This window comes from Theropithecus gelada, chromosome 4 (assembly GCF_003255815.1).
Source record: "Theropithecus gelada isolate Dixy chromosome 4, Tgel_1.0, whole genome shotgun sequence".
NCBI classification, from domain to species: Eukaryota; Metazoa; Chordata; class Mammalia; order Primates; family Cercopithecidae; genus Theropithecus; species Theropithecus gelada.
In genome coordinates, this window is record NC_037671.1 from 121,038,449 (window position 1) to 121,057,944 (window position 19,496).

Below are 19,496 nucleotides of genomic sequence, written 5' to 3' on the forward strand. Positions count from 1 at the left end.
TCTAATTTATATAAACAGAAATATGGAGAACAGGCATGGGAATAGATATTAAGGGTGTGAGATAATGGTGGAAGAAACATAGAGTTGGATCAGGTTAAATTTATTGATTTGGACCCACTAAGTAGGAACTCTGCATTTAAAGTTGCAGCTCAGGGAGTTAAAAAAAGGTTCTAATCATTTATTTGCTTGATTAGCTGAAATATGGACTAAAAGATACCCACTGTGAGTGAGCTGGAAATGCCTGATCCCCCTTGGTTTAATATAGAGGAAGGGATCCAAAGGCTAGGGAGATTGGGATGGCAAAGTGTATTAGGCACTTCAGACCTACTCATTCCCGCTGGGAGAGTCCAGAAAATATACCCTTGACCAATGCCTTGTGAAATAGATTTGTGAGGGCAGCACTTGCATCTTTGAAGAGCCCTATAATTGCTCTTCTCTGTATGTCAGATATAACAGTGGGGACCACTGTCACTCAACTACAAAATTGAAATACAATGGGAATAATTGGATCCCAAGGTGACAGGTGCCAAGTGGCAGCACTCAACTGTCAAAGGCAAGGTGGGTGTAGCTACCATAATGGACAGCAGAAGCAAAGCAGCAATCAGAATAGTCTGACTCATGTAGAGCCCTGGCATTGGCTAATTAATCATGGTGTTCTTAGAAGTAAAATTGATAGGAAACCTACTACATTCCTACTTAATTTACACAAGCAGAAAATTTATAGGTCGAGTGGACAAGAGACTAATTTGAATTATAAAAACAGATAATCATGGCCCTTCAATCAATTTCCAGACTTGAGTCAGTTTACAGACTCAGAACTCCTTGAATGAAGGGGAGGCTGGATCCCCCTGAGGAAGGACCCCACTGCATCACCAACAATTTAGACAGTGAATCTTTCTCCCATCCTTCCCCAAGGAGACTTCCAGTCTTTTACCAGGGTAACTGTGCATTGGGGAAAAGGAAATGATCAGACATTTAGGGGACTACTGGACACTGGCTCTGAGCTGATGTTGATTCCATGGGATCCAAAACATCATTATGGTCCTCCAGTTAAAGCAGGGGGCTTATAGAGGTCAGGTAATTAATGGAGTTTTATCTTAGGTCTGACTTACAGTGAGTCCAGTGGGTCTCCAGACTCATCCTGTGGTCATTTCCCCAGTGCCAAAATGAATAATTGGTGTAGACATACTTAGCAGCTGGCAGAACCCCCACATAGGCTCCCTGATTGGTAGGGTGAAGGCTATTATGGTGGGAAAGGCCAAATGGAAGCCATTAGACCTGCCTCTTCCTAGAAAAATAATAAATCAAAAATGATATTGCATCCCTGGAGGGACTGTGGAGATTAGTGTCACAATCAAGGTCTTGAAAGACACAGGGGTGATGATTCCCACCACATCCCCATTCAACTCTCCCATTTGGCCTGTGCAGAAAACAAACGGATCTTGGAGAATGACAGTGGATTATCATATGCTTAACCAAGTGGTTAATGGAAGTGGTATATATGTGATCAGGCTTGACCAGGTCCTGAAGGCACAAGTAAGTTACATCAAGCAGTGTCTCAAATGCCTATGGTCTCCATTCCTGCCATCCTGCCTTCTCCCATGGCCTTATGGGCAGTTCCTTATGATCATTTGACAGAGGAAGAGAGGACTAGGACCTGGTTCACAGATGGTTCTGCACAACATGCAGGCACCAACTGAAAGTAGACAGCTGCAGCACTATAGCCCCTTTCTAGAACATCCCTGAAGGACAGTGGTGAAGGGAAATCTTCCCAGTGGGCAGAACTTTGAGCAGTGCACCTGGTTGTGCATTTGCATGGAAGGAGAAATCCCCAGATGTGTGATTATATACTAATTCATGCTCTGTAGCCAATGGTTTGGCTGGATGATCAGCAACTTGGAAGAAGCATGATTGAAAAATTGGTGAAAAAGAAATTTGGGGAATAGGTAGGTGGATGGACATCTCTGAGCGGTACAAAACTGTGAAGATATTTTTATCCCATGTGAGTGCTCACCAATAGGTGACCTCAGCAGAGGAGGACATTAATAATCAAGTGGATAGGATGACCCATTCTGTTGACACCACTCAGCCTCTTTCCCCAGCCACACCTGTCATTGCCCAATGGGCCGATGAACAAAGTGGCCATGGTGGCAGGGATGGAGGTAATGTATAGTCTCAGCAACGTGGACTTCCACTCACCAAGGCTGACCTGGCTATGGCCACTGCTGAGTGCCCAATTTGCCAGCAGCAGAGACCAACACTGAGCCTTTGATATGGCACCATTCCTTAGAGTAATCAGCCAGCTACTTGGTGGCAGCTTGATTATACTGGATCTCTTCCATTATGGAAAGGGTAGAGGTTTGTCCTCACTGAAATAGACATTTACTCTAGATACGGGCTTGCCTATCCTGCAGGCAATGCTTCTGCGAAGACTACCATCTGTGGACTCACAGAATGCCTTATCGACCATCATGGTATTCCACACAGCATTGCTTCTGACCAAGGCACTAACTTTACAGCTAAGGAAGTGCAGCAGTCGGTTCATGTTCTTGGAATTCACTGGTCTTACCATATTCCCCATCACACTGAAGCAGCTGGATTGATAGAATAGTGGAATGGCCTTTTGAAGTCATAATTAAAACACCAACTATGTGACTATACTTTGCAGGGCTGAGGCCAAGTTCTCCAGGAGGCCATGTATGCTCTGAATCAGCATCCAATATATGGTACAGTTTCTCCCATAACCAGGATTCACGGGTCCAGGAATTAAGGGGTGGAAGTGGAAGTGGCACCACTCACTATTACCACTAGTGATCTACTAACAAAATGTTTGCTTCTTGTTCCCAGGACATTATGTTCTGCTGGCGTAGAGGTCTTATTTCCAGAGGGAGGAATGCTGCCACCAGGAGACACAACAGCAATTCTATTAAACTGGAAGTTGATTCCACCTGGACACTTTGGGCTCCTCCTACTTTTAAGTCAACAGGGTAAGAAGGGAGCTACATTGTTGGCTGGGGTGATTGACCTGGAATATCAAGATGAAATCTGTCTACTACTCCACAATGGAGGTAAAGAAGAGTATGCATGGAATACAGGAGATCCATTAGGGCATCTCTTGGTATTACCATGCCCCGTGATTAAGGTCGATGGGAAACTACAAGAGCCCAATCCAGGCAGGGCTACAAATGTCCTAGATGCTTCAGGAATGAAGGTTTGTGTCACTCCACCAGGAAAAAAACTATGACCTGCTGAGATGCCTGTTGAAGGCAAAGGGAACACAGAAAGGGTAGTAGAAGAAGGTAGTCATCAATACCAGCTACAACCACATGACCAGCTGTGGAAATGAAGACTGTAACTGTCATGAGTATTTCCTCCTTCTTTTGTTAAAAACATGTTTGTGCATGTGTACATGTGTATTAAGAAAATATCTTCATTTCCTTTCTCCTTTGTCATGTGACATAAGATTTATTTACTTCACATCAGCATTTAAGTATTGTTAACTTTATGTAACAGCTTCGGGTTGGGGGTTGGTGCATTTCTGGTTGTATGAAGGATAGTTGTATTATGTTAGATGTAATTATAACCTTATTATTGTCTTTATTTGAAGATTATGTATGATCTTAGGAGATGTTTATGGGTTCAAGTAGACAATGGTTGGACTTGTGATGGTTAATATTGAGTATCGACTTGATTGGATTGAAAGATACAAAGTATTGATCCTGGGTGTGTCTGTGAGGGTGTCACCAAAGGATATTGACATTTGAGTCAGTGGGCTTGGAAAGGCAGACCCACCCTTAATCAGGTGGCCACAATCTATTCAGCTATTCAGTTAGAATACAAGCAGGCAGAAAATATGAAAAGAGAGACTGGCCTAGCCTTCCAGGCTACATCTTTCTCCCATACTGGATGCTTCCTGCCCTCGAACATCAGACGCCCAAGTTCTTCATTTTTGGAACTCAGACTGGCTCTCCTTTCTTCTCAGCCTGCAGATGGCCTATTGTGAGACCTTGTGATCATGTGAGTTAATACTTTATAAACTCCCCTATATATATATATGTGAATATTCCATTAACTCTTTTCCTCTAGATAACCCTGACTAATACACTAGGCAAAGTACCTAACTTTACTGACTCTCACATTTCATTTCCTCATTTTAAAATATGAGGATATGTGCCACATTTTCTTAATCCAGTCTGTCACTGATGGACATTTGGGTTGATTCCAAGTCTTTGCTAATGTGAATAGTGCCACAATAAACATACGTGTGCATGTGTCTTTATAGCAGCATGATTTATAATCCTTTGGGTATATACCCAGTAATGGATGGCTGGGTCATATGGTACTTCTAGTTCTAGATCCTTGAGGAATCGCCATACTGTTTTCCGTAATGGTTGAACTAGTTTACAATCCCACCAACAGTGTAAAAGTGTTCCTATTTCTCCACATCCTCTCCAGCACCTGTTGTTTCCTGACTTTTTAATGATTGCCATTCTAACTGGTGTGAGATGGTATCTCATTGTGGTTTTGATTTGCATTTCTCTGATGGCCAGTGATGATGAGCATTTTTTCATGTGTCTGTTGGCTGTACGAATGTCCTTTTTTTGAGAAATGTCTGTTCATATCCTTTGCCCACTTTTTGATGGGGTTGTTTGTTTTTTTCTTGTAAATTTGTTTGAGTTCTTTGTAGGTTCTGGATATTAGCCCTTTGTCAGATGAGTAGATTGCAAAAAATTTTTCCCATTCTGTAGGTTGCCTGTTCACTCTGATGGTAGTTTCTTTTGCAGTGCAGAAGCTCTTTAGTTTAATGTCAATTTTGGCTTTTGCTGCCGTTGCTTTTGGTGTTTTAGACATGAAGTCTTTGCCCATGCCTATGTCCTGAATGGTACTACCTAGGTTTTCCTCTAGGATTTTTATGGTATTAGGTCTAACACTTAAGTCTCTAATCCATCTTGAATTAATTTTCATATAAGGAGTAAGGAAAGGATCCAGTTTCAGCTTTCTACTTATGGCTAGCCAATTTTCCCAGCACCATTTATTAAATAGGGAATCCTTTCCCCATTTCTTGTTTCTCTCAGGTTTGTCAAAGATCAGATGGCTGTAGATGTGTGGTATTATTTCTGAGGACTCTGTTCTGTTCCATTAGTCTATATCTTTGTTTTGGTACCAGTACCATGCTGTTTTGGTTACTGTAGCCTTGTAGTATAGTTTGAAGTCAGGTAGCGTGATGCCTCCAGCTTTGTTCTTTTGACTTAGGATTGTCATCATGGAATACTATGCAGCCATAAAAAAGGATGAGATTGTGTCCTTTGTAGGGACATGGATGCAGCTGGAAACCATCATTCTTAGCAAACTATCACAAGAACAGAAAACCAAACACCGCATGTTCTCACTCATAGGTGGGAACTGAACAATGAGATCACCTGGACTCGGGAAGGGGAACATCACACACCGGGGCTTATCATGGGGAGGGGGAAGGGGGGAGGGATTGCATTGGGAGTTATACCTGATGTAAATGACGAGTTGATGGGTGCTGACGAGTTGATGGGTGCAGCACAGCAACATGGCACAAGTATACATATGTAACAAACCTGCACGTTATGCACGTGTACCCTACAACTTAAAGTATAATAATAAAAAATAATTTAAAAAAATAAATAAAATATGAGGATAATAATATCTGTCTAACCTACTTTACAAACACCATAAAATTTCAAATAATACATTGTTAAAATCTGGTCATATAAATGCAAAAACTCAAATACAATTATTGCTATGCATAAAAAGACAGGGACTATATAATCTAAGGGGACTTTTAAACAATGCATTTAGATGGGGACAAATGAGATCACTTTTCCTTCCAGAATGATCAAGAACTGGACGAGATTACAAGATTACCATGCAAAGGCCATAGGTGAAAATCAATTCATTTCTTGCCTATGATGCTTTTGCCTTTGCAACTGAGGTCTCATGAAATTTCTGGTTTTGTCTGAAGCTTTTTGTAATCTGATGCCTGATTCTTCCATGGGATAGCATGCTGGGGACATATGAAGTCATCTGAATGTACTATTATGAATGTTCTCTCTCGTGAGTAATTGTACCCCACAACATAACGGATTGCCCAGTTACTATCATGTAATGATGGTAGTACCACTGAAAAAGTAAAACGTGTTTACAAAATTCATGGCTGCTTAACAAGGGCTTTTGATATACCCATCCAGGCTATTATTAAAAAAGTGGATGTTGACTACTCACAATTTGCAGGAATCAGGACAGAGTCCATGCCATAGTGCTATTTTGCTTTTTTCTTTCTCTGAGTCTGAAGCACTTAAAGTGGTATGAATTTTCCTGAACAGCATTTCAACAATTCACATATTATTTGGTTTTGAAAACTCCATGCCTATGGCTGCCTCCTCCCCTTTCAATTCTATTGTGTTGGCTGCAGTAACACCTCCAGTGCAAATTCATTTATAGTCTGGGCACCAGCAAATTAGAGTGGCTTGAACACCCTACAGGGAAGCAGTTATTCCATCCAAGGCCTCTTATTGTCCTCATCATGCTACTAATTTCTGCATAATGTAAATGTGCATTTGCAACTGCCTATTATTGGCTTGTTGCTGACACCATAGGTACTATTATCAGAGTGGGCCTGGCTGTCTCTCTTTTTCTTCTCTGAAGAGTCAGGCTGGCATTCTGATGTTTGAAAAAGGATAGCACAGTGGAGATTGGAATCTAGTTCTTGGCATGCTCTTAACAAAGCACTTTGCACTGGATTAGAAGTCACATATCCCAGGCCGGGCACAGTGGCTCATGCCTGTATTCCTAGCACTTTGGGAGGCCAAGGCAGGTAGATCATCTGAGGTTGGGAGTTTGAGACCAGCTTGGTCAACCTGGTGAAACCCCGTTTCTACTTAAAATACAAAAATTAGCTGGGTATGGTGGTGGTGCGTGCCTGTAACCCCAGCTACCAGGGAGGCTGAGGCAGGAGAATCGCTGGAACCCAGGAGGGAGAGGCTGTAGTGAGCCGATATCATGCCACTGCACGCCAGTCTGGGAGACAGTGCAAGACTCCTCCGTCTCAAAAAAAAAAAAAAAAAAAAAAAAAAAAAGGTCACATGTCCTGAGTTCCTGTTCTGCTTTTACCATTTACAGGTCATGTAGACATGAATAAATCATCCAATCTCTCTGAGGCTGTTTCTCATTTGAAATAGAGCATTTCACTGGCCTAGTGAAGAAGTCTTACATCTATTCCCTAGATATAATCTCATGCCCAGTCCTTGGGAATACTAGAAATGCAAAACAGTATACTTATTATAGAGATAGAATAATACATTTAGTTAACATGATTTTAGTTAACATAAATAACATTAGTTATGTGGCATCCTTCCTTCATGCTATCAAATTCTTGATGTCTGGAGATATCAGGATGAAATGCTCCCAGGAAACAGGAATTGTAAATGGCTGGACAGTATGCTACAAGGCCCTCTAAACACACAGCCTATACTGGAGGAAAGTCACAGAAAAGAGGGGAAGTTGGAGACATATAAATCCTTTGCTGACCATCTTATTCTAGGCACTGCACAAAGACAGCAGAGCCGGATGTCAGACTCTGACAGAGTGATGGCTAGGCTCTCTCTGCATGATCAGATGTGAAGCACTAGCTTTTCTTTGGTATGATCTTGCTCTAGGATTCAATGTAAATTTGATGTATCAAATCTTAATACCTGCCTCATCTTTCCAATCAGTGTGCTTGGTTGGGGAAAAAGTTTCACAGATACAATTAGCATCCACTAGTGGTATGAATTTTCCTGAACAGCATTTCAACAATTCACATATTATTTGGTTTTGAATAATATGTGACTAAAAAAACCCACTAAATTCCATGTGTTTTGTTTCATGTCCCAGGATCCCTACTGTTAGGCTGGGGCCTTGTGGCTAGTTCTGGCAAACCGGCTAGGAGCAGATGTGTTGGTACCACTTGTGGACTGAGTCAATAAGAACCACTCTGCCTCTGCCAAATTTCTTTTAGCCTGCTGTGGCAGCATGTTCCAGGTGATGAAGCTACACGATAGAGCTGGCTTTCCGACCTACGTTGCACTTGACTTGAGCAAGAAAGAAACTTTTGTTGTTTTATGCCACTCAAAATTTGAGGCTTGTGTGTGTCAGTAGCTAGTGTTCATTATCCCAGCTAAGATAGTATAAAAAATATGGAAGATTGAGGAGCAGCATTTGAAAGTGACCTGGAGAAAAATTCAGTTCTTAAGGAAGAACTTTCCAAAAGAACTTTTCAAAAATATAATAGGTTGGTCAAAAAAAAAAAAAAAGGAAAAAAAAAAAGCATTGATCCATCCAATGAGTAGTGAGCTCTGGGTCACTGCAGTGTTCAAGAAAAGCTTGCATGAATGGGATACTGTGTAACAACTGCTGAGGGTCTGCTGCACCTATTTCCCTAGATTCTGGGGAGACTCAATAGGATGGGGCCTAGGAAAGGTTACATGAATGTAAAAGAATGTTAACTCATAAATGACGGGTTTATGGCAAGTGCACCAACAGTGTTTCTCCTTTACCAAAGTCAACTTACTCTTTCTGTGATTTCTAAGAAAGAAAATACTCGCTGTCCTACTGGTATAGGACTACCAAACCAGAATGAATTTGACACAGGCATCAGACAATTTTCTTTCCTAATTTACTAGATTTCTTTAGGTCCTAAGCTACTCGTCTTTAGGGTTGTTGCCAGGCAGCACCCTAAAACTCTTAATCTTAAACACAGCAGAGTATCCCATGTTTAAAAAAAGTAAAACTTTAGTAGCTTCTTTTGACCCCTATTAAGAACTAAAGATTTACTGGCATTTTGCAAGGTGCCCCTAGATCCTTTCAGAATGTTCTGTGCTGTTTAGAGTGTTAAGTGGCTTTTGCTTTCTTAAGTTAAGTGGCTTTTGCTTTCTTAAGCTTATGCCACATAAAAGCAACTCACCTTCAGTAACCTTCACTGGTTAATGCTTAGAAAAGGAATTGACATGGTAGTCAAGGTGATCACCAGTCAGCAGACAACTGAGACTATTGCTCTCACCTTGAACAAGGTTTTAGGGGCATTATACAGGTGAGAGAACAGACTCAGAGCAGAACACTGTGGTGGAGAAAATTCAAGATACAGGTGGTGTGCAAACATAACATATCTGAATAAGAAAACTGTCCACAAACCAGGAACTGTCCAGAGGGGCAGTTAACATTTCCAGGATAAACCAAAACAATTTTTCAGGAAGGAATAAAATATAATAGTAATGATAGAAGAGGCTTAGAGCTCTTTTAGTCCAAATCCCTCAAGTTTCAGAAGTTTGAAAATTAGAAAATATATGAAGGAGTTCTCTTAATGTCACAGAATTAATGACAGATCCAGGACTAACACTTGAGCCTCCCAATTTTCTGTCATTGCCTTTTGTATTATACTACTAATGTGTTTCTTGGAGATGTAACTTGCAAATAATTTTGGTAAATCATTCACCTAAGAAGAGGTTGACTTGGGCTATGGAGTTACTACTACATTCATTCATTCATTCATTCATTCACTTTTGTTCCTAACCTCAAGGAACATCCATTCTTATATGGAAATAGTACTCACTGACCCAAACATTGCCTTAGAGGAGAGATTTCCATATTTTCCTGAATAAGCACAGCAGTGCTTTACAGGGCTCATACCTTATGCAGCAGTGTTCCACAGTGTGCCCCCATTCCTGATTTCTGTTTCTTTGGTGTAAAGGTTAATGCTGCTTTCTTTGCCTCATCACATAGAGGATTCAGCTCACCTGCCCTGACCTTCCAGAGCCTCTCAGGGATAAGGAAGATGGACAGTCATCCCAGGACCATTTGGGCAGGTTGATGCCCACCTTTCTCCTGGTATTATGTGGATCTTAGGGCACCAAGATTTTTCCAAAAAAAAAAAAAACAGCAGTGCTCTTATCCTCACTCAGGACTTTCCTTCCTGGGTCCCTGGATTCTGTCTGGCTCAGAGAGCAAATAAATTACTGTGAAGTTTCTTGGTCTTGGCCTTGGCAGCTGCTCTGCTCAGGAAGGAGGTTGGCAGATGGCCTGGTGCTGTGAGGCAGAGAAGCAAGTACATGTTTTAAGATCACAGGGTTTCCAAGGTTTCAGTTTGAATCTAAAGTTTAGTTCATGTTGTTTTTTTACTCCCTAAATATTCCCTTCCCAGTGCTTCATAAAGAACTGCCTTATTTGAGCTCATAGGTGAAGATACAGTTGCACGGTGCCCTGCTGTGACCTCTCATTTGTACCTGGTACATCACATGAGGTCATGTTGCCATGAAAACCGGTTGTTAGTGTCATGTGAGGGGACTGTGCCATTTTCTGGGCAAAGTCAAATAGCAAGTAAGATAAAAAACCAAGGGCGTTACCTATTGGGATCATAGAATGGGCATGCTAATAGAAAGGATGGTCAGTCTGAATATGCCAAGCTGAGAGTGAGAAGAGACACTCCACGAAGCAGATGGAAGGCTGCAGACAAACAGAAAAGTCAAAATTGAAATGAGACAGAGAAGGAAGGAGAGGGACAGAGTCACCCATGAGCTGCACAGGTTTCGTGCTCTAATGCCATGTTTATCAGGGAGGCTTCTTCAGAGATGCCCACTGACAGAGGATGAGGCTGAGAACTGCCCAAAGCCTATAGTACAGGAGCAGTGGTACAAACAGAAATAAGCATCAGGCAAATGTAAGGTGCTGCATGTTAGCTGGATCCCCTTCCAGTTGAATGTAAGCCCTGGCTCTGATGTTAGTTTATCTCAGTGTCTACTACAACACTTCCCAGCTCCCTCCACATCCCCTGCCCCTCCCCACCCCCCACACACACGAGATCTGTGTATGTGTATACTCATCTGTATCTGCATGTGAGTCAAACTAAATAAGCAGAAGGCCAATAGCCTGAAGCCATCTCCATATGTTGAGTTCCTGCATAAAAAACTGCCACCTAATTTACACATAAACCAAAATTTAGGAGCAGATTTCATGTAACAAGTAGACATTTTTCAGCCTTTCACAAACAGCTGAGCTTCAGCCAATTTTAGGCAACTAACTGATCATACAGTGGCCAAGTAAAGCAAATGCCTAGCTCTAGCCAATCGGGTGATTTCTCAACTTTGCTTCTGTGTTTGGCCTCTAAAGCCTCACTGCTCATGCTGTTGGGTGGAGTTCTCTGGACCTCTCCTGGTTTTGAATGCTGCCGAATTTATAAATCCTTTAATGCTCAAATAAATTCTGTTAATTTTATTTTGTTTGCAATTTTTCTTTTAATGCACGTATGTATGTAGATATACACAGGCATATAGATGCATGTGTATATATATGAACATATGTATGTATTTATAGATATTTGAATATATACAGTTAGCCTTCCATATTTGTGGGTTAAACATTCATGGATTCATTCAACTGCAGATTTAAAATATTTTTTAAAAATTGTGTCTGTATTAAACAGGTACAGACATTTTTCCTGTCATTCTTTTCTTAACAATGGAATAGAACTATTATTTATCTTACATTGTATTAGTTATTATAAGTAGTCTAGAGATGATTTATAGTAGTATATGGTAGGACGTGCATAGATCATATGCAAATACTACACCATTGTATATCAGAGACTTAAGAATCCACAGATCTTGGTATCCTTGGGGATCCTGGAACCGATTCCTCAGGGATACCAAGGGAGGACTGCATATATAAAATGTACTTAGTTTACTAATCAAATGTATATATATTTTCCCTATATTTATATTTAATTATTTATTCAGTAGCCATAGAGTGTTGTGGTCACTATGGTGAGGGTGGAGGTGAGGTGGGAAAAGTTTTGAAGAAATCCAGAGCCTGTCGTAAACTGTAGACTAAACTCTTTGGTGCAAGAGAGTTAGGTTTATCTGAGTACACAATCTCAAAATAAATAAAATAATGTTAGAGATATTCCATTGATTTTTCTCTTCTTCCTTTTTCACTATATGTAGATATCAGGTTTTATCAAGCTTGCAATAAAATCCTGATTTCACATCAAGCTACCAGATTTTAATGGCTTTTATTGCACTTACCAGGAAATCCAAACTCACAGCCATGACTCAGTGAGTCCTGCATGCTCCAGCCTCTCTAACCGCATCTTCCTCTCTTTGCCAGATTCCCACCACTCTGGCCTCTTTCTGTTCCTCAAACGTTCAAGGACATTCACCACCCTGGGCTTTCGTGTGCATTCCTTTTGTCTGGGATGCTCTTCCTCCAGTTCTTTCATCCTTCGGTCTCAACTTTATGCCTCCTTGGAGTAAGGAGTCAAATTCCATTTTTTTATGTTTAACCAAGGACAGCTTCAAGTCCCACTCCTCTGGGCAAGCCAATAAGAAAACTGGCACATTCACTCCACACAGGTACAGGGGAAAAGTCGAACCATACAGCCCCAAACACACCTGGGGACCCTCGCCTGGACTCCACCCTCTAACTGCAACACAAAATCAAGCCACGTGCTTCTTCTTTTTCTCAAGCCATTTCAGACTAGCTCGAGTGTCTGCCTTGCTCTCCACTGAAAGCCTCATTATGTGAGTAAATAAATCTTTTCAATCCTCTCAGTTCTTGTGTGGCTTCATTCATATTGAAACCAGTTTTGAGTAGGACGTTTGATCTCACCTTCTATGGTGCAAGCAGAAGATACACCCTGTCAGACACGCCTTCTCTACCAATCAGCCTAGAACTTTGCTCATATTTTTCTATCTCATCACCATTTTCCACACCATAGTCTTCAAAAAAGTCTTTAATACATTAATACACCAGCACTCAGCCTTTCCATGGAGTGTAAAACTAAGAAAGTCTTCAAAGCAGCAGCGTCCTGGGGTCTAAAGAGATAATGCAGACTGGAAAATGGTGTCATAGAATAACTAAGGTGGGCAGGGGACTTGTGGCCTTCACAGACCTGAATACTACATCAACTCAGGCCCTCTGCATGACTCAAGTTGAATTTCCTTCAGTCTGGTCCAGAATTAAGTTGATCTAGAAAAGAAATATATGTGCTATTTCTTGCACACTTGAGTTTTTGGACTACTATTTAATACTTTCTACTCTAGTGATTTATTTAATTCATTAAATTGGCATGATACTGAATGATGTTATTCATCCTTTGGTATTTGTTTTATCTCACCCCAGCTACACCAAAGGCTCCCGAAGGACTGTAATTTTTTTCTTTTTTGGTGGAGTGTGTACATCTTTTATAGGTAAATAAAATGTTTCTGAAAGGACATTTTACAGCAAAAAAAGGAAACGAAAATTCACTGCATAATTCAAAATTGCTAAAAAGTAGATTTTAAATGTTCTCGTTAGAAAAAACTGATAAGGATATGGGGCAATGCATATGCTAATTACTTGAACTGAGCAATTCAACAACGTATACATATTTTCTCTCTTTTTTTTTTACTTTTTTTCAATCAAAAGAAAGCTAGTTTTTTTTTTTTTTTGTACTTTTTTCTTTAAAACTGTATACTTTAAAAAAAAATTAAGTTCCAGGATACACGTGCAGAATGTGCAGGTTTGTTACATAGATACACATGTGTCGTGGTGGTTTGCACCTATCAACCCGTCATCTAGGTTTTAAGCCCCACATGCATTAGGTATTCGTCCTAATGTCCTCCTTCCTCTTGCCCTCCACCCCATGACTGACCCCTGTGTGTGTTGTTCCCCTCCTTGTGTCCATGTGTTCTCATTAGAACTGTGTAATTTCAGATATTAGAATTTGCAACATGTAAGCAACAACCAGGTTTCTGCATACATAAAAACGAGAAACAGTGTCTGATATAAAGACTTTAATTCATCTCATGATTATCATTGTCCTCACAATCTATTATGTGCTGGGAAGTAGTTCATGCATTCAATCATGCAATAGTTACACACACAGGAGAAGATACATGTCATGAAATGGGAGAAAAACAGCGGGCCTGAAAAACAGGGGTTGCCTGATTCATGGTTATCATTTATAAGAATAGTTACCATTTGTGAGTCCTTAATAGGGTAGGGTTCTGCTGCAGTCTCCCCTTGTTTTTTTCCAGTGCTGTATGTTAGCAAAATGAGAAATGCCATTTCAAATTCAAATATACAAAAGTCTTCATTAATAAGACAGGAGACAAAACTGAATATAGAATATTACTGTATAGTCACGAGCTCCCTAGAAATGGGGATGCCTTCTGAGAATGTGTTGTTAGGCTATTTTGTCATTGTGTAAACATAATAGAGTATATTTACACAATACTAGATGGAATAGCCCACTACAAAGCGAGGCTATATGGTTAGTATAATGCTCCTAGGCTACAAACCTGTGCAGCGTGCAACTGTACTGAATATTGCAGGCAATTTAAACACAACTGGTATTTGTGGATCTAAACATAGAGAAGTTACAGTAAAAAAAAAAAAAAAAGGTATAAAAGATAAAAAGCGGTTATAGCTATATAGGACACTTACCATAAATGGAGCTTGCAGGACTGACCCACACAGTTTGGGGTGTGGGAACGTATACTACAGTATAAGTACTATATGAATTTTGTAAAATGTAAAAAATTCCAAGTTACAGAATAAATTTGCCTTTAAGATTTTTTGGATAAGCAATTATGCACCCTGGACATTTTCTTAAATGAACTAGTTTTATGGTAACAATAAAAACACTTAAAAAATCAACACACAATAATAAAAAATAATCATTGTTTATTAAAATAAACAGTAAAGTGTCAGCATAATACAATAGCAGATGTGCTTCAGAGAGTTTATGAGCTTTACAGGATAGGGAGATATATGGCATGCGTGAAGCATGGCTTTTTGATATCTCACTTCCCTTTATTCATTAAGCAAATAAGCACCTGATATACTCATAGTACTGAAATTACTAAATTACTAAAGTTACTTGGAGATGGTCATTACACAATTGCTTCACAAAGTTTCCAATCAGATACGAATTAACGGGTAATTAATTTTTATAGCATGACTTAGATGTTGATATGGATTTTGCAAGGGTTAGCAAACTATGGCCTGTGGTCCAAAACCTGCCCTTCACCTATTTTGGTAAATATATAGCCATGCTCATTTATTTACATATTGCTTTTGTACTGTGAAAGCAGAGTTGAGTTTATCTGGCTTGCAGAGCCTTAAATATTTTCTCTCTGGCCTTTTACAGAATAAATTTGTTCACCCCTGATTTACAAATTGATCTGAATATTCTCTAACTGGAAAAATAAGTTCCAGTTTATTATATGATAAATGCTCTATGACTCATATGTCTTGAGACATTTCTAATGATTGCATTTCCTAGAAAAGTGTGGATTGCATCAAAAAGACTCTAAAATTGGTGGAATATAGCCTAAGCAGAAATGATTTACTGAGAGGAGAGTTATCATTGAGGCAAATTGTTCATTCTGTATGGATTTTGCTGCTGACCTCACTGTTGTCCTTCTTGATGATTTCTAAGGCCAAGATCTACCCACAGTACCTTGTCACTGCTTGTCCAAGTACTTGATGTGAAAAAGAACCTGGCTGAATGTACTTTAATATTTGAGAAATTGCCTTCCTATTGCATGTTCAACTTCAAGGGCTTATCGTGCCTTTGAACCTCTCACTGAAATAGTTGAACCAAGCAAATCTTTTTTTGTTTAATTATTTTGTAACTACTTAGATTACAAAACTAATACTGGCTTTATGAATTGTGCATCTGAAGAGTTTGGGTTATGTGACCACAGAAAGCAGAGTGTGCTTACTATAATTGTTGGGGAAATCAGTCTCAGATAATTTAGGAGGGTGGGGAGAGTAGTAATTAGCATCTTACAAAGCATCAATTAGTTTACCTTAGTGATTTGGTGTTTTCTTGTTAATAGCACTTTTTTTTTTTTTTTTTTTAAAAGAGAAACTATTATTGGAAAGGAGTAATCTATAGGCAAAACTGTGAAGAAGAAATTTTCTCTTTGTCTCCCCTTTATGGTCATTTTAAAAAAAATCTTTTCTGGGGGTAATTGTTTACTGACATTAATGATATTAAAGATAACTGTAATAATTATAAATAATTTAAAATTCTAACAATTTAGTCTCTATCCCTTCTTTGTTAGCCTCATACAGGCTTATGCTATCTTTAATTTTCACACACTACTATTTTGATAATAGAAACCAAGTCTAAGAAAGGGAATTGGCCAAAATCACATAGTCAAGAAGTGAAAACTAGGAACAAGGATTTGTTTATTTTTGCAAATCCTCTACTCTATTGACTATTGGTTTTCTACGACCCATAGTCCACTCAGTTCTGGTCTGTTTGGATAATGCCCTAGGCTCTAGGCATTGCCTGTTCACCTTCTCTCTATTTCCCATCATAACCACCCTCCAGATAGATTGCTGATTGTCAAGGATGGCATAAACTAAATCACCCCGGGAAGGACTGGGATTGATTCACTTCTATATTTTATACAAAGTTATTGATGATCTCTTTTTACTAAACTATTTTGCCTACCTCTGGAATTGTGAAAATGAAGACAACATCTCTGCCTTCAGACAGCTCCTGGCTTACAGACATATAAACTGGACAAATAATTACCATCTCTCCTCTCTGATAAATTCATTTTACCAGTAATAGAGTTGTAATGATGGAACTTCATGCACCAGCCCACCAGCCTTATAAAAGCATAATAGAGGGGTGGATGTGGGGGAAGGAGATGGTCCAGGGAGGGCTAGGAACTGTAGCAACAGGCTTTGCTTCTGCATAAGGCTGATTCTATTAGAAAATAATCCATTTTAAGCAGTTACCATATCTACAGTATTAGTAACTTGGGCTTTAGTCATCTTTTATTAAAGTCTAAATTCTGATCAAAAATTGGCAAAGGATCTAAATAAACATTTCTCAAAAAAGACATACAAATGGCCAACATATATGTGAAAAAATGCTCAAAATCACTAATCGTCAGAGAAATGCAAATCAAAATCACAGTAAGATATCACTATATACCTCATGAGGGTGCAGGGAAAAGAAAACCCTTGTACACTGTTGATTGGAATGTAAGTTAGTACAGACATTATGTAAAACAGTATGGAACTTCCTCAAAAAATTGAAAATAGAACTACCATATAATCAATCTAACAGTTTCACTTCTGGATATATATCCAAAAGAAATCAGTATGTCAAACAGATATCTGCGTTCCCATGTTCGTTGCACATTATTCTCAATACCTTTATTAATCAGTTTTCACACGGCTGGTAAAGACATACCCAAGATTGGGTAATTTATAAAGAAAAAGAAGTTTAAAGGACTCACAGTTCAATGTAGCTAGAGAAGCCTCACAATCATGCCCCCGAACTGTTCTCATGGGAGTGAATAAGTCTCACAAGATCTGTACCCAAAATATGAACACAATCTAAGCTTCTATCCATAAAGGAATAGACAAAGAAAATGTAGTCTATATAAACAATAGAATACTATTCAGCCTTAATGAAGAAGGAAATCCTGTCATTTGTGACAACATGGCTGAACCTGGAGTACATTATGTTAATTGAAATAAGCCAGGCACAGAAAGACAAATATCGCATGATCTCACTTATATGTGGAATCTGAAAATGTTGAACTCATAAAAATATAGAGCAGGTCAGGGAACCACTTATGGAAAAGGAAAGGAATAAAACCCCTGGTGGTTACCAGGGACTGGAGAGGCAAGGAGGGTTTGGGGAGATGTTAGTCAAAGGATACAAAATTGTAGTTAGGAGGAGCAAGTTCAAGAGATCTATTGTACAACATGATGATTACAGTTAATAACATTGTATTGTGTTCTCGAAAATTGCTGAGGGAGTAGAGTAGTTTTAAGTGTTCTCACAATAACATAAGTATGTGAGGTAATACATATGCTAATTACCTTGAATTAGCTATGATGCAATGTATACATATTTCAAAACAACATGTGGATACACAGTAAATATACACAATTTCTATTTGTCAATTAAAAATAAAAAAATAAAAGAAAAAAATCAAATTTGTTAATGTAGCCTAGTAAGTTATTTCTCTTCAACAACATGTAGAATCACAATTTTGGTAAAACAGAAGTTAACATGACCCTTTAGTCTTGAGATTTTATCTGTTTCCTATTATCTTTTCTTTATTCCTTCCTTTAAAAAAATTTTACATTTTTTATTTTTTCCATTTTTACTTTTATAGATGTAGGGGGTAAAAGAGGAGTTTTGTTACATGGATATTCTGCATAGTGGTGTTCTGGTCTTTTAGTGTAATTATCACGCAAATAGTGTACCTCGTACCCAATAGGTAATTTCTCATCCCTCACCCTGTGCTACTTGCTATTTCCATGCAGTTGAGGTTATATTTCAGCCAATTCTATGGAACTCCTGTCAGAAAGTGAACTGAGAAGTTACTCTCAAAATAAATAATTTATGAATTGAAATACTGAATAAAGCACTCTTGCAAAGATATGATGTTTGAATATTTAGAGATCTTTTAGTGTGTATATAGTGAAATATGCACAGATAATCTGTTAAAATTGCTCTACTTTTATTTTCTGTTTTGCTATGAATGCATCGTTACACTGCAGATAGAATAGAACCCATGTATAACATGATTTGTTATGAGCTGAAGGTCTTCTGAGTTGCTTTTTTTTTTACATGATTTTGTATGATATGTCCATATATATGTCCACACTAAGTATTATTGTAAATACTTCAAATATGTTCAAAGACAGAATGGAAATCAGATGTAAGCTGTTATGTGATATGGTTGTATATATTTTTCATGAGAGGAGGGTCAGCTTTTCTCAGCAAACAGGTGATGGTCACTCCAAAGAGAATACTACCTTGGGAATATAATAAGATGAGCTGAGCACATCAAGGTGGTCTGCTTCTTGAAAGTTTTCCAGGAATCCTTCATAGAGCTTGATGCCAAAGGCTGCTCTCAAGTCATTAATGAGATTGCTCTCTTTCCCTGTACAGTATTACTTCATGTTTGTAAGTAACATAAACCTTTCTTGTTACCTCACTTTCCAGAGCTTTACTTTCTGCCTTCTAAATATTCCCTTATTAACCTTAAAGCCATGGTGAGGCCAGCAAGGGAATTTAGACAAGCTATTTATCTCCTGAGCTCAGAAAATTCTATCACATCAGGGTCAAGTAACATTTGCAAGTTCTCTGCTCATCAGAAATAAATTTGTAACTGCTGGCTTTGCACAAGGAAATGAGAAAAACTAAAATACTTCAGTAGTAGTTAACCCTCCTTCCCACTAGATGAATCGAAGAATGTTCTCTAACTTGTCAGCTGAAGGGATCTCCACAGGCACAGTTTGAGGCCTGGGGAATCTTGGCATGCTTTTATCGTATGTTCTATTCACAACAAGTATTTATTTTCCTTGATTACATCCGTGTTACATATTTGATCAGCATTGAAATTGACATCACCAGAGAAGATTTACATGTATTTCTACCAGTCTCTTCTGACTGACACAACCAACTC